Below are 15,357 nucleotides of genomic sequence, written 5' to 3' on the forward strand. Positions count from 1 at the left end.
CACCTTGTCCTAGATTCTGGGCCAAGCTGAAATGTATTATAGCATAAGCATTTTGAATGGTTTATTTTTCGTTGTTGAGATAGGACTGCATGGTGGCTAATACAAACTCTGGAGCCAGATTGTCTGGCTTCCAATTCCAGCTCATTACTGGCTAGTTGTATGACCATGGGTGGCCACAGTATTATCTACCTCACAGGGCTTTATATGGATTGAGTAACTTAGCAGAAATAGAACCCAACTTAGTAAATGTTATATGTTTATTAAACAGCAAGGGGAAAAAAAAGAAAAGAAACCAAGCAAACACGCAAACCCAAGTGCTAGATTTATCTAAGACAGATGATATTAGGGTCCAGCACGAGGAATACACATCTCAGGGGTGCAATCTCACAGTGCAATCACAGTGCAATCACCAAGTCAGACACAACAGTGTGAGACCTTTTCCTTGCTTTGGTGTAGCAGCACCAAGAGCTTCCTCATACATCTGCTTTTATTCCTTTGAATAATATATTTTTCATGAAAATGTTTTAAAGCAATGTGTTTAGATCAAAGTAATAGAAAGAGAATATAAATCAAAAGAATTCATGTATAGAAAAATAACATTTGTGATTTTTTATGCCATAAGTGTGTTGCGTAAAACATGCTTTTATCTTCTTAGGGAATTTTGTTAACTTTGTGCACTAAGATATGTTTTATATATTTCAGTAATTTTATCTATTTCCCAGATTTTAACAGAATTATCATTTATTTTTATTTAATTATGCCTGATATATTTATTTGCTGGTATTTAATGAGTTTTAGATTTTTTTCTCTGACAAAAATTATGTTGTCTGAATTCAACTTTTCAGAAGAGATGTAACTGGCAGAAAAATTGACATAATTAATAAATCTGAATATAGCCAAATTTTAAAAAAAGAATAATGTGTTTTTCATAGCTCTTAGCAGTTATATGAACAATCGTATAAACCTAAGTTACATATATATACTCATTTTTACCAGTAGAGAATGACATCTTCCTCATTGACATATGTTGAAAATGTTGGCACAAACTTAGGAGGCTACATGAGCCAAGCCACAGACCAGAGAAGAATATCTCTGGGGAAGAAAGGCATTCCTTAGCTTTCAGCAAAGCTAGCCCAGTATGGAACAACAATTTGCCAACAGTCACAGGAAACCAAAAGTGAAACTGGAACTGCAGCCAAGGCAATGCCATCATTGCTATATCCATTCATTCATTTATTCATTCTGTGCTCAGAACCTACAGCTCATTCCCACGGTCATCTTTGGTTTTGGTTCAACATCCTAAATTCATTTTTAAAGTGGAGGTCAACTTTTTTACTGTCTTGCTAACTATATCCAATCTCAGGGGCTTTCCCATTTTTAAACAGGAATTGGAATATTACAATTAAAAAAGCTCATAGTTGTTGCCATATTTATGTGTATTTAGATGTTTTAAATTTTAGAAGTAATTGCATTTAAAAGAATTAAAGGAATTAATTGTATTTAAAATAGCAATTCAGGCAGCTTGCTGGGAAATACCTGATCTATTCTCACATACAGTGGAGTAGAGAGGAAGGTCAGATTTGGGGAGGAGCATTACCACCTCTTGGGGGAACCAAGGGGTCACAGAGTAATAGATCAAAGCCACTGGGAGAACGTACAGCCAGAATATGAGTGAGAAATCATGACCAATGGCCGGGCGCGGTGGCTCACGCCTGTAATCCTAGCCCTCTGGGAGGCCTAGGCGGGTGGATCGCTCGAGGTCAGGAGTTCGAGACCAGCCTGAGCGAGACCCCGTCTCTACTAAAAATAGAAATGAAAACTATCTGGACAACTAAAAATATATATAGAAAAAATTAGCCGGGTATGGTGGCACATGCCTGTAGTCCCAGCTACTCGGGAGGCTGAGGCAGTAGGATCGCTTAAGCCCAGGAGTTTGAGGTTGCTGTGAGCGAGGCTGATGCCATGGCACTCACTCTAGCGCGGGCAACCAAGTGACACTCTGTCTCAAAAAAAAAAAAAAAGAAATCATGACCAATGTAGAACAGTCAAGGTCAGCATAAATATATTGTCAGTTTCAAGTATCAGACAAAAGTAAGTCAGAGATAAGGAGTTGAATAAATAGAGAAACTGGCCAGGAGGCAAGAAGCAAAGTGGGAACACAGAGAAAGGCTACTGAACATTTTCCATGAAAGGTCAGGGTTGAGCTGTGATCAAAAAGAGATGGCAGGAAGAGAAAAATCATCCTCACACAGTTTTGATCATATAATTTGCAACACTCAAAACCAGCCAATATCAGGTCTGGATGAGCCTGAACACTGAGCTTCCTTCATATTACATATAATATGACGATGGAAAGGATCAGAATTCATGAGCCCAGGTGGTTTTGGGTGGATGGCATTGGCCCAGAATGTGACAGAATCAAGAGAGCTAAGAAAGGAAGAGGGTAGAGGGGGGAGTTGTACAAATATGATAATCTAAGCATGAGTATTTGAGAACTTCCAAGGTGCTTCCCTCTATGACACAGCTTAGGTAAATGCCAGGTGACTAATCCATAGTGGATGGACCTAGAAATTGAGACCAACATAACTTCCTGTCCCTGGATTAGGCAATGCTAAGACACAACATAAAAAACTTAGTTACTTCCTTTCAGGAAATACTTTCTCTTGGAAGATAATACTGTGATCTAATCAAAGCAATGTGCTAGCCAAAACTCACTTCAAGACCCTCTCCTAGCTATGTTCATCAATACAAAGCTATCGTGTCACAAACTGTTGCCAATGCCAATCAGTTGCTGGCTTTGCAAGATCCACCTGGAAATCACTCGGCTCAGACCCTAAAATCCTGTAAGCAGCCTTCCCTTAGCTTTGCTTGATTAAAAAGAAATCAAGCCTGGGTTGTGGCAAGCTTTGTGTGATTGGGTGATCTCTCCTGGCATTGGCGTATCTGTGAGTTAGGGGTTCAGACAGCAGACAAAACCATGGGGCTGACACCTGTCAGCGTGGCCATCGATGGGAGAGCAATGGACTTGATGATGGAAGAACAGACACAATGGTTTTGCACTTACTCTGGAACTTAAAGACAACCCAGGTTTTACTTTTAATCATTCAGTATTATCGAATATTAGTCATAATTAATATCGGTGGATAGAACACTTGATCTCCTCAGTTTTGACTTGTATCAAAATGGCTGCATCAGAATGTCATGTGTCCTGCTGGGACAGACAGAAGTTTCTATATGTCTGCATGTTGTTCTAGCTGCCAGTGACTTTTATTACAAAAGGCTTGTAGAGTTTTCAAAACACAATCATGTTCTGATAGTGGCACCCACAATGCAACACATTAGATTTAAACCCTCTGTGGGGAAGCCTATGAGCTTCCTACCAATGGAACTGGGAATCAAATTCCAATTAAGGGACAGGGGTCTCTACTGACCTTCAAATTTACATCTCTAGCAAGTCAGCTGCTTTGGCTAAATCTTTATTTAAATTTGCCAAGGGACATTTTTCTTTGAATGTCTTAATATTTACTTAAAGTCCCTTGATGCACCCTGGGGCAGTGTATGCCTTAGAAAGGACAGCTTTATGGGACCACTTTCATCTTAAGAGGTTAAAAAGAAAGTTAACTTCCCCAGTTAAACACAAAAAATGGTTCAGGTAGGGAAGAAGGAAGGTGCTTTCTCAGAGTAAAATCCGGAAGCCAAGCAGAGGCCAGCAGGGACGGAGGCATCAGGCTGTCAAGCAGGTAGCCCAGCAGGCAGGTTAGCTGTGCACCTTGCCGTGCTAATTGATAGGAATCACACCTGTTGTTTCCACAGTTTTAGGAACAGTTGATTTTAAAAAGGTGGGAACCTGCATTCATATTAGGATAATTCAATGAGAAATTTGGAATTGAAACTTTGGCCGAGGGATAACCATATTTCACTGCATTCTGGGGCTCTGTCTCTGGAGAACCAAGGGCATGGCAAAGGCACATGAGTGTTTCATTGCCCACGAAGTAAAGACTTACATGCTATTTTTAAAGACATGCATCAACATACAGGATAATAAGGGGCTTTTATTAAAAATTAAAAGTTACCTCTACAGCCAGTAACTTATATATTCCTTGAGGCAAAAGACAATGTCTGTTCTAATGCCTAGCATAATACAAGGCCCATGGCAGCTATTCAGTATATTCCTGTTGAATAATACAGTTTGTATTTGCAACTTGGTCTCCTTAATGGACTGATAAAACCGTAAGGAAAAATATTACTGTAAAATAATTCCCTGTGACTCAGTGGAGGTATATCTATCAGGCATGGATTGCCTGGAATGTTTTCAACTGGGCTTGTTAAGATATAACCAACAGCAACAGAAACATTCCCATTAAGGAGTATTAAAAACCTGGGCACATTACCTGGTAATGTCTAGCATGACATGGGGCTGTGTAAAGGGTTTGTAGAACTGTCAGTTAATCAGAGTCAAACTTCACCTGTCATTTAACTATAGGCAAGAGTTCTGTGACAGGTAGGCCATGGTTACAGACAAGATCATGGATGGTAGACAAGCAAAAGGACAGGAGATACCATCTGGCCACTGAACACGTGGATTCTCCAGTGTTGGGCTCAGGATGGTGAGGGGAGGAGGAGCCATGTTCTGTCCAAACAGACAGATGGGAATACCTGAGTGATATATTCAATGAATTGAATATGACATATTCCCATAATTATGACCACAGTTGTCATTTTAAGGTTCTAATTCTGTAGGATAACAGTGTTAGGATTAATTAGGAAGAGTCTTTACTCTTTAAAATTAAAAAATCCTAGAGAGAGAAACCAAAAAAGAGAAAGAATGAGGGTATTAATAAGAATGTTTAAAAAAAGCAAAATGTTAAGAATGACAGATATTTAAAGCTGGAAGAACTTCTAAAGATCTAGGATTGAATCCTCTTGTTGGAGATTGACCAGCAAGCCAGCTACACGGGGAGCTGATTTGTCCAAGCTATTCCTGCTTAGTGACCTGCAGCTCTGAGAGCTAGGGCAGGGGCTACACAGACCAAGGGGTACTGGAAGAAATAGCCAAAAATAGGGTATTTGGATTGAACATAGCCCTGTGAGTTTAGCTCAGTAGGGTTTTAAATTTGGGAAGCTTCAACTTTCTAGAATAACTCCTTATCCTCCTGCCTGTTTAAAGTGTCACTAACACTGATTCTGGTGTGCCTGACAATGAACTATTTATTTTTCATGATAAACTCCTAGAGAGTAGAGATCTGCTGAGTCTTCTTTGTCATAGCCTAGTGGCACGTCACCCCCATACAGATCCGTGCCCAAAAAGCCCATGTTTTGACAACAAGGGTACCGGATGAAGAAGCTTACATGAGTATGGGTGCAGATATCTGGGGACAGTTTGGTTGGTGTTTTCACTTTAAGACATTTCTATTGATGAGTTATGAAGAGATATTAATCTCTCCTGGGCACACGGGACACAATGCCCAGCGGCAGAGCGCCGCTTTACAAATCATTTTACCATTAGCCTGAGCAGCTCTAACACATCAACAACCAGTGCAAGTGCATTTGCTTTATTTTAAGGTAGAATATTTATTTTGGATAATGGATTATTAAATAGATATGTATCATTTATCTCCGCAAGTCGTTTTATTGAGGATGATTTATAGCACATCAACGGCCATTGCAAATGCATTTGCTCTCTTTTGAGGGCTGCTCATTTTATTGTGAATGGCTTACTGAGCAGGGAGAAGCCAATTGCAGAGAAACTGCTTTCTCCAGGCTGTGATATTTTACAAGCGTGGCCTTATAAATATTTTGTAAATGACATATAAATCTTTTCTTGGCAAAATATTCTGAAGCCCAATTAATGTTCCAATTCCCAGTGGCCATTCTGGGAAAGAGGGTGCCCACGAAAGGGGTGCTGGAATCCGGCCCTCTTTGCGTTAAATGGTAGCAGTGTACCATGACACAATTATAACAGGGAGACTTTGACTTCTCATCTGAAATGTCAGTATAAATTAGACTATTTATTTATCAGAATTTGAGTGACATTAGAGAAGTTGCACCATTGAAAATGTGAAGAAAAGAACACCTCTAGCTAATCTCTCACTTTTCTGCTATTGCTGCCCGAAAATGTCTTATTGTTTGCATTCAAGTAGTTGAGGGTTCATTGTGTGTGAAAAACACAGAAATGGGTGGGAAATGCAACCTTGATGATAATTATTTGGATTGGTTTTTCAAAAAACTTGACCATTAAGTGTATCTTTAGTGCCCTAATGTACATCTAGATGAAAAATACAGATACTTGGCTGCAGTATAATACTGTCAGATTTTTAATTTCAGAAAGGGTAAACATTGCCAAGTTTTGAAGGTCTGCATCAAGGATACTGACATAATTTTCAAAGTCACGGGCAATACCGCTGCACCTCCCCTTAACATAAAACCCAGGGGGTTGACACCAGCACATCTCTCCCTAATCTACCCCATGCATAACAATGTTGCCACGGAGCCTTTCTGAATATTTAAAAGTGCACAGGCAGAAGTGGGTTTTGCAAATGAGGTGGGGGTGAGGTATTTTATTGCTGATACTGTTTCACCTGTATTTAGTTCCACTGACAGGGCAAACCCCACGGCCAATTGTCCTTATTATAGCCCCTGCGTATTTCTCCCCGGCACACTTGCACAGGGGGAAGATGTGGGCATGGAGTGTACTTAACTGCCAAGCTGAATGGCTCTGTAATATAGCTTCAGTGTGGCATAAATTAAGCTGTCATTTTTTTGGCAGCAAGTGCAGAGAGGCGATTTTCCTGTACTGTAACATTTGAAACAACAATTTTCTGGCTCCGGTACTGACTGACAGTTCTGTGTGATACATTCTCAACATGTGTGCTTCAGGGCTGCAGCTGGAAACTGCCTTCGGGGCAAGGTATTGTCTCTATTAGCAAATCCTGGCTGCGGTTGCCCTCATGCAGACGTTTTCTGACTCCTGCTGCTGCCAGTCAGCCCAAGGAGGCTGCCACCAGGCCAGCAAAAATGGCACTGGGGATCCATCAGCCTGAACAAGGTTTTCAAGCATGTTTTGCGTTATACAAAATGGTCTTTTATCATGAAAATCAGATTGTATGTTCTTGGGTGCTCGTTCTAACTGTGCAAAGCCTTTTGCAATTAAGGAGATTTCTCAGAGCTGGGCTGAGGTTTTGTGGGTAGGAAACACTGTTAGATGCTCTGAGGGGCTTCCAGGTGTGGACTGCGAGTGCTACTACCCCTCCGTCTCCTGTGCTGGAGGTTAGCTACAGCGGAGAGGCGGAACGTTGGTAAAGGTAATGAGGGGTGTCGGCAGGAGGGTCTCCGGAGGGAGCACAGCAAACTGCTCTTTCTTTAAATGTCCTCTACCCCTCCCCTTCCTCTCGCCTACCCCCACAGGTGACCACAAAGCAATATGGGCAGTATTCGCCAACTATCTTGAATACACATAAAGGGCAGAAAAGGTTACCTTGAAAGCAGTCAAAATAATAAAACTGTAATCACATCTGTCAGGATGCAGCAGGGAGAAATAAGTTATGTTAACCCTGCTCTTGCATCTGGAGTTGTTGCTGGTGTCCTGGCAGGATGAGGTTGCCGAGGCTTTAGCAGATCAGAGGCAGATCAGAGGCAAGGCTTTAACCAGTACACGGTTAGGCAAGACTGCACCTAAACCTACTCCAGCACGGGCCACGATCATATTTCAAGAGCCCTTCAAGGAACAATCAATGACTTCCCTGAGTTTGAATAATCAAGCTATTTACTGAGTAACTTGTTCGCAGCCAGTAGGTTCTTTCTTGCATAGAACTTAAGTCTTTTTCTGTGCTTGTTTCCTCTTATTCTTTTTGATACTGTCATCAGGTAAAATAGATAACATACCATAAACAGCCTTCATAAAATGACATTTAGAGGCTGTCTGTTCTCAGGCTCAGATCGCTTGGTTTCTATAATTTTTCCACGTGGTTTTGTGAAGCATTCATTTATTTGTCAAACCAATGCTTGCCAATGGGTTGAGTACTATCTTAGGACCCCAAAGTAAATTGCCAGTTAAAATTCAAGGCCTCCATTCACCATCAGAAGTGCACCTTCCTCACCAGCCTCATTCCCCATCACTGTCCAGGCTCATGCCTATGATGTCAGCCACACATGCTCCTCACTCGCTAGGATTGTTGATGAGTCACTGAAGGGTGGTGAGCAGAAGGACCACTAGAGCTTGGGGATGCTTGGACTGGCAGTGGTGAGCAGCTGGCCTAGGAGGCACAAAGGTGAAGGCAGGAGCCCAGCGTGACTATGTCATTACTTGAAAGTGAGTCTGTAAGGGCCTAAATGAGGATAGCGGAAAGGGGTATGAAAATAATGGAGCAGATAGAAGGGACTTGGTGAAAACTGAGATTACCTGGTGACTGACTGACTGACTGGAGGTGGGGATCAGAGTAATGTCTACTACAGGTAGTTCAAAGTCTAAAATCCCTTACATCTACAATCCCCAAACTCAAAACCCCAAAAGGTTAAAATCCCAAATGTTGAAATCCTGAAAGCCAAATTCCGGGAAAGGAATTAGTGTGTTTTCAGTTGTGCACACAAGATAGTTGCATAATCTTAGACACAACTATTACCTTGTTATTGTCTTTATTTGCATTTGGCAGAAAATTCAGATGAGTGGATTGGCTACTCCATAGGGCAATGACAAAAATTCAATTTAAAAATTGAATTTAAAATTTAAAATTTAAAAATGCATCATGTGTCTGCACTGGCATTCCTTCTAGCTGATAAAATTACAGGAGATTTTAATGAACTAAATAAAGCGAAACTTGTCTGGAGAAGCCAGCAAAGTAACTGTTTCTAATATAATTATGTGCAAAGTAGGATAAGAAGACACTTTTGCAACAGTGTTGCTATTTGATCACCAGTATTGTTTCCCCCAAATTTGCAATCTGTATATTAATGTACACAAAAAGGATTTTCTGAGTACTCCAAACAACATAGAAGCATGGAACAGAAGATGGGAAAACTTTATAAGGAATGGTCATATTAGTGTACATTGCATCATAGAAGAATTTCAAAAAGAGCAGTATTCTCTGAGAAAAACCATGCCCTAAAAGAAAAAAAAAAGCAGTTATTCATCATGATGCAAGACTTCAAAATACAGTTGAGCCTTGAAAAACAGATTTGAACTGCACAGGCCCATTTATACATGGAGTTTTTTAAAATAAATATATTAGAAATTTTTTTGGAGATCTGTGACAATTTGAACACTCACAGATGAACTGTGTAGCCTAGAAATAACAAAAAAATAGGAAAAAGTTATGTCATGAATGCATAAAATATATGTAGATACTAGCCTATATCATTTACTACCATAAAATCTACACAAATCTATTATAAAAAGTTAAAATTTATCAGAACTTACACAAACACTTACAGACTGTACATGGCACCATTCAAAGTCAAGAGAAATATAAACAAATGTAAAGGTGCAATATTAAATCTTAACTGCATAAAATTAACTGTAGTATACACTGTACTACTGTGATATTTCAGAGCTATCTCCAGTTGCTATTGCAGTGAGCTCAAGTGTTGTGAGTATCCACTTAAAACACCTTGTGATGCTAATTATCTCTGCATGAGCCGTTCTTCTCTCCAATAAATTGTGTGTCACACAGTAAAAAGTGACCTCTTGAGATTCTCATATTTTTTTTTTTTTGTGCTTAATGTAATACCATAAAGCTTGAAGAGCACCATGGGACCCATACAAAGTGTCACTAGTGATGCTGGAAGTGCTTTCAAGAAGCAGAGGAAAGTCATGGCATTGAAAGAAAAAGTTGAATTGCTAGATATGTACCATAGATTTTGGTCTGCAGCTGCCATTGCCCACCATTTCAAGGTAAATAAATCCAGTGTAAGGACCACTGTAAAAAATAAATAAATAAAAGGAAATTTGTGAAGCTGTTGCTGCAGCTATGCCAGCTGTTGTGAAAACTTGGCATGTTTTTTGAAATTCCTTTTTATCTCATATTGAAAATGTAGTTTTTATGTGGGTGCAGGATTGCTATGATAAAGGCATACCTATAGACTCTAATATGATTCAAGAAAAACCAAAATACAACAACTTAAAGCAAAAAGGGAAGCTGAAGGATCTAAAGGTGGAGAATTTAATGCCAGCAAAGGATGGTTTGATAATTTTAGAAAGAGATGTCAGGATAACAGAAGCAGCTTCTGCCAACGAAGAGGCAGCAGAGCAGTGCCTAGTGTCTCTCTCACCCATCATGTGTCACACAAGTCTCTAATGACATAAAGCCAGGCTATCTTATTTCTTAAGTCCCAAAAGACACGTATGGAGATTGCCTCTCTATCACTTACTTTCAGATATTTTGACACTTTCTCATACCTTTTTTAAATTTTCTTTTTAGGTAAAACATTTATTGGGAGCCTACTATGTGCCAGCTAGGTTCTGAGAATATGTTTAACAAGCTAGATGTGTTCCCTGCTCTCAACGAGTTTACAGTCTAGTGGAGAATCTAGGAGAAATTTAAGACGGTTGTGAGATTGTTTTTCTTTTATCCATGGCCAACAACTTGCAAAAGTTCTCTAGCACTTCTGAAATCTCTCTTCAATTCCTTCCATTCCCTTATTGGCCAAAAACCTTCACCCTGACTATTCCTCTAGTTTATTAAATAGACTGTATTGCATCATGAAATTTTTTATAATTTGATAAAACATGCATATGCACATACCATGTTGTGTAAACAATATCTTGGGTCATTGATAGTCCCTTCATCTCATAACCTTTATTGCCTGAACTACTGCAATTACCTTATAACTGGTCCTCTGCAAACTTCTATCAGCAGGTTTTACTGTATTCAATTTGCTACTGCCAATCAGACAGCAGCGTCTATTCCAATGGCACTCAAATCACCCTTTTGGCAAGGTACTGGCTTTCATTTAGGACTGGTACTGATTTTTGACCAATGGAAGATGCAATTGAGACTCCATACTGCTGAGGGATGTCTTCCTGCTTTGCTGTTTGCGTGGTAGACTCCATGTCATGGAACTGGAATCTGGCAGTTATTCTTCCCTCTTATTTGCTTTTAAAGCAAACGCAAAGACATGGCTATTTGGTGACTGTTCATGTTACTCACAGGTTTCTGGGCTGCAACAGGGTGTTTTATGAACTAGCTCTGCACTTTTATTATATCCACACTGAATAGCATCATTATAATTAAGCACCTGTCACAATTTCCATTACACACCCCTGTTTTAAGAGACCTAACACACAGCCATAAAATTTACTTTTGACTGAAACTTGGCATGCTTGAATCCAGTGCCTAATCACTACTTTTCATAAACAGCATAGAATTATATTATGCTACCCAAATGCTAGTTTACTCAAAAGAGTTTTATTTTATGATCCGAAGAACAAAGATACTACTTCTCACCTCAAAATGTTTGTTCACGTTCTTCTAAATTTAAAATATGTATGTGATAAACTTGAACAAAACTGTGCTATAGGTTATAAGAAATTACATAACATATGATTGATTTATAAACCTGATATTACATATTCAAGAATTAGTAGCAGTGATTACATTAAATGTTATTAATTACATGCTCATGTAATTATATGTAAATAGCCTAAAGATTAATATAATACATTTTGAGGCAACTGGGTCCAGTGCCCTATCATATTTATGACTTGTTCTTAGTTTCACTTTGGGTGAGGTGGAGAGAGAGAGAGAGAGACAATATGACCATGTCACATTTACGACTGAATTTCCCAATATGTAAATATATTATAACAAATCCTGAATGTGGGAAAAAAGCCACCAAAACCCTATATATAATGAGAACTATTCCTCAGGATAAAATACTGTGGTGGATTGAATAATGGCCTCCAATGATGTTCATGTCTTAATCCCTGGAACTTCTCTGTATATTACCCATCTACATGGCTAAAGGGGCTTTGCAGATGTGATTAAATTAAGGATCCTGAGATGGGGAGATTATCCTGCATTATCCAATGGACCGGATGTAATTACAAGGGTCCTTATCGGAGCGAAGTAGGAGGGTCAGAGCCAGAGTAGGAGATGAGACAACAGAAACAGAGGTCCAAGAGTCGTCGGTCTTCAGCTTCTAGAAGGTGGGAAGTCACAGAAACAGGCTCTTCTAGAGCCTCCAGAAGGCAGGCAGCCCTGCTCACACTGTGATTTTAGAGCTTCTGGCCTCCAGAACGGTACAGGAACAAATCCGTGTTGCTTTACACCACTAAATTGGTGGTAATTTGTTACAGCAGCAATGGGCAACTAGTACAAATGCTTTTAGAAATTAAAAATACCAGGGAGAAGAACACAGCTGAGTCCATTATTTTTAAACTCTTAGGAACTGCTATTGTTTTGCAGATATTAAAAAAAAAAAAAGGAAATGCTTTTGGAAAGCTATTTCCTAAAAATATTTGAACTGTTTTTATTTATCAATGATTACACTTTTAAATATTCCATTATCATTACTGGTAAACCTATTTTAATTGCTCTGGTTCAGGAATTGGATAACAGTTCTATTAAGTACCTGAGATCTTCACCCAAAAGTAGCAGATGCTGGTCTGCCCATCATAATGCAATGCTATTCAGGTTGACTTATGGCTATGTACAGAAACCTTTATTGATTGGGAGGATGTTGGAAGCATTTTTGAAAGTAATCGGTAGGAAGGTTTGATCTTTACACTCATGTGAAACCATGGTGTTCCTCTCATACACCTTTTAAGCAAGTTGCTTCTGGTTATGCATGTATGGCTAAGCACATATATTCAACTCTACCCTCCTACCAGGTGTATGTTAGACCTAGAAGCCCAATCCCTGTAACTATCTCTTTTAGCCAAGAGGAAATTCCCAGTCCTCTGCTCACCTGCATAAGAAGAAGAAGAATGGATGCACCAGTTCCTTACAAAACACTAGTGCATAGATCATCCTGGGTATGAGACCTTGGCATGTTCACTTTCTTCATCGAATAGTGTTTACAAATAACGGACTAGGCATTCAGCTACACTAGATCATAAAATTGATGAGTCTGCAGATTAACTTAACTTGTCTTAGGTCCCCAGCACTCTTTCCTCTACTTTGCATTTTGCACTGGCAATAATACCACATGGGTAGCAGTAAATTATATCCCTGTACAGCCTGGACCCTTGTGCCCCAGCTGCAGTAGGGAGGCATGTGGCCAGTACTGATGCTCCTCTGAAGGGTGCCAGTGCGTCTGGAGGGAGGGAGCAACTGTCCTGGAGGCTGCTCCCTGAAGCCTGCATCCTGAGCCATGTACCATAATGGAGATCCAGATAACAGACATGTGCAGGTAAATAAATGACTGGGCAAGAGCACAACCCTGCCCCCCCCAAATAAAAAACATCATGCACTCAAAAATCAGATCTACTGCTTCATGGCTTTAAATTCTATAAGTGTTTTTAAATCCTGTGACCAAATGGGACTCAACAATTCTTTCATACCATAATGGGGCCATTAGATTATTTTTACCTGGCTTTATACTAAATGGATCCCTGGGTAGCTGAAAAAGAGCTGAAAATTGACCTGAATGCACATGGGGGCCTTGTATTTGAAAACCCTTGGCACAGTTTAGACATTATGTATGGCTCTTATTCCTTTTGTCCTTGTAATAATGTTACTTGTGCCTGTGCCTACTCTCTACTCCTAGACTGGAAGCATCTAGATCTAGGTTCAAGTAGATACCTAGTCACTACACAAGAAATATTTATTGGAAGAGAGAGAAAGGGGAAGGAAGAGGGAGTAAAGCAGGCCAGCCTCTTCCATTTGTCTTGTATGTTTCCGAAGATAAAATAGGAAATATACTTTATATTTGGCTGCAGGGGCCATTACTCCTGGCTTTTCTGTCTCTGGCTTCATAGGTCACGAGTACATTGACACCAAGAGCACTATAGAAAGAATCCTGGGTAGTGGTGAGTTTGTGGTTTCACTGATCATCCTGATGGATGTGTTGTACCCCCACTACACACACACACACACACACACACACACACACACACACACACAAGTTCAGAAGAATCTCCATGGAGGTTGCTCCTAAAGGAGGAAGCTGGTGGAGAACAAAAGGCTGGTTTGCCTGTTTGCATGCCTGCACCCACCACTGCCCTCTGTGTGGCTTCTCCTATGAGTAATTGTTATTTAATGTAATTAACCTGAAAGTCCGAATTTCAAGCTTGTTACCTCCCCGTGGGTAACTGCAGGACTTCAGGCCTCCGTCTTTCGGGGTAACTGTCCCCACTCAAAAAGCTCTGTGGCTGACTTCCATGTTTATGAATCAGATGAAGCCAATGCTTCCTTGAGCCAAGGTCCCCCCCTTCTGGGGAATTTGAGCCCCTCTAGAGGACAGCCCACTCGGGTGCCTCCACCCTCAGCTCTGGTCATGGTTTGATGCTCTGAGGTGACCATTGTCCTAGGCAAAGTTTTTGCTGGTTCCAGATAAGTTCCTTCATTAGTCTGGGTAATCTGGTTTTGCTAAGGTAGAAGGTCAGAGACTGACGTTGGGCAAGAGGGGCAAGCTGATTCCACAACCCTTATCTCTAGCTTCGTCTTAGTCGTCTTTCAGTGAACTTCATTGCTGGGTCTCCATACAGCCAGAGCTGTGCTCATTTGGAGCACCCCCTCCCCCTATTCCTTATGGTGGGAGCCAGGATGTTGAGATAAAAATTCAAATCAGGTCTCATTTTCAGTGATAGGTTATGGAGGTTGCCTGCATAGTTGGTCCCACTCTCTTTCTCTTCCTTTTGTTCCATGGCTGTCTTGGATATTTTAGACTCTCCTTCAAGAAGTTTTTTTCCAGAGTTACCTGAACCATTTGGGAGGGAAGGTAGCACATGCTGCAGTTCTACTTGTACCCTTCACCCCTGCCAGGGAGCCCCTGAGGCTGATTCTTGGCAATGCTACACTCTTTGATGCAACAAAAACAAAATGGCAGCAGGCCTGTCCACTGGGTCTCAACATTTTTTGCCTTTGAGGGCTAGGAGGTGCTTCCTCCAAGGGCAGGGGCCTCCAGTCACTGGACCATGTCCTGAAGGGCAGAGTGCTATTCCCTGTAAACACTGAAGGACCGGAAGAGAATTTGGAGCCTCTTTCAGATGGCTTATGGTTTTCTTTTAAGACCCTGAAGGTCCTTTTCCTCTAAAATTCTGGAAGCCTGACCCCAAGCAGCGTACTGAAGCTAGACCCAGCAGGGCTTAGTCAGGGCTGGCACAGTCTACACTGCATGTTGTTGCAGGGCCCATTCTGAAACAGGCTTCTTAACCATGAGACATGGGAGGACTTGCTCCCCTGCCTGCTGCTAAGTCTGGGG

The sequence above is a fragment of the Lemur catta genome, chromosome 11 (assembly GCF_020740605.2).
Source record: "Lemur catta isolate mLemCat1 chromosome 11, mLemCat1.pri, whole genome shotgun sequence".
NCBI lineage: Eukaryota > Metazoa > Chordata > Mammalia > Primates > Lemuridae > Lemur > Lemur catta.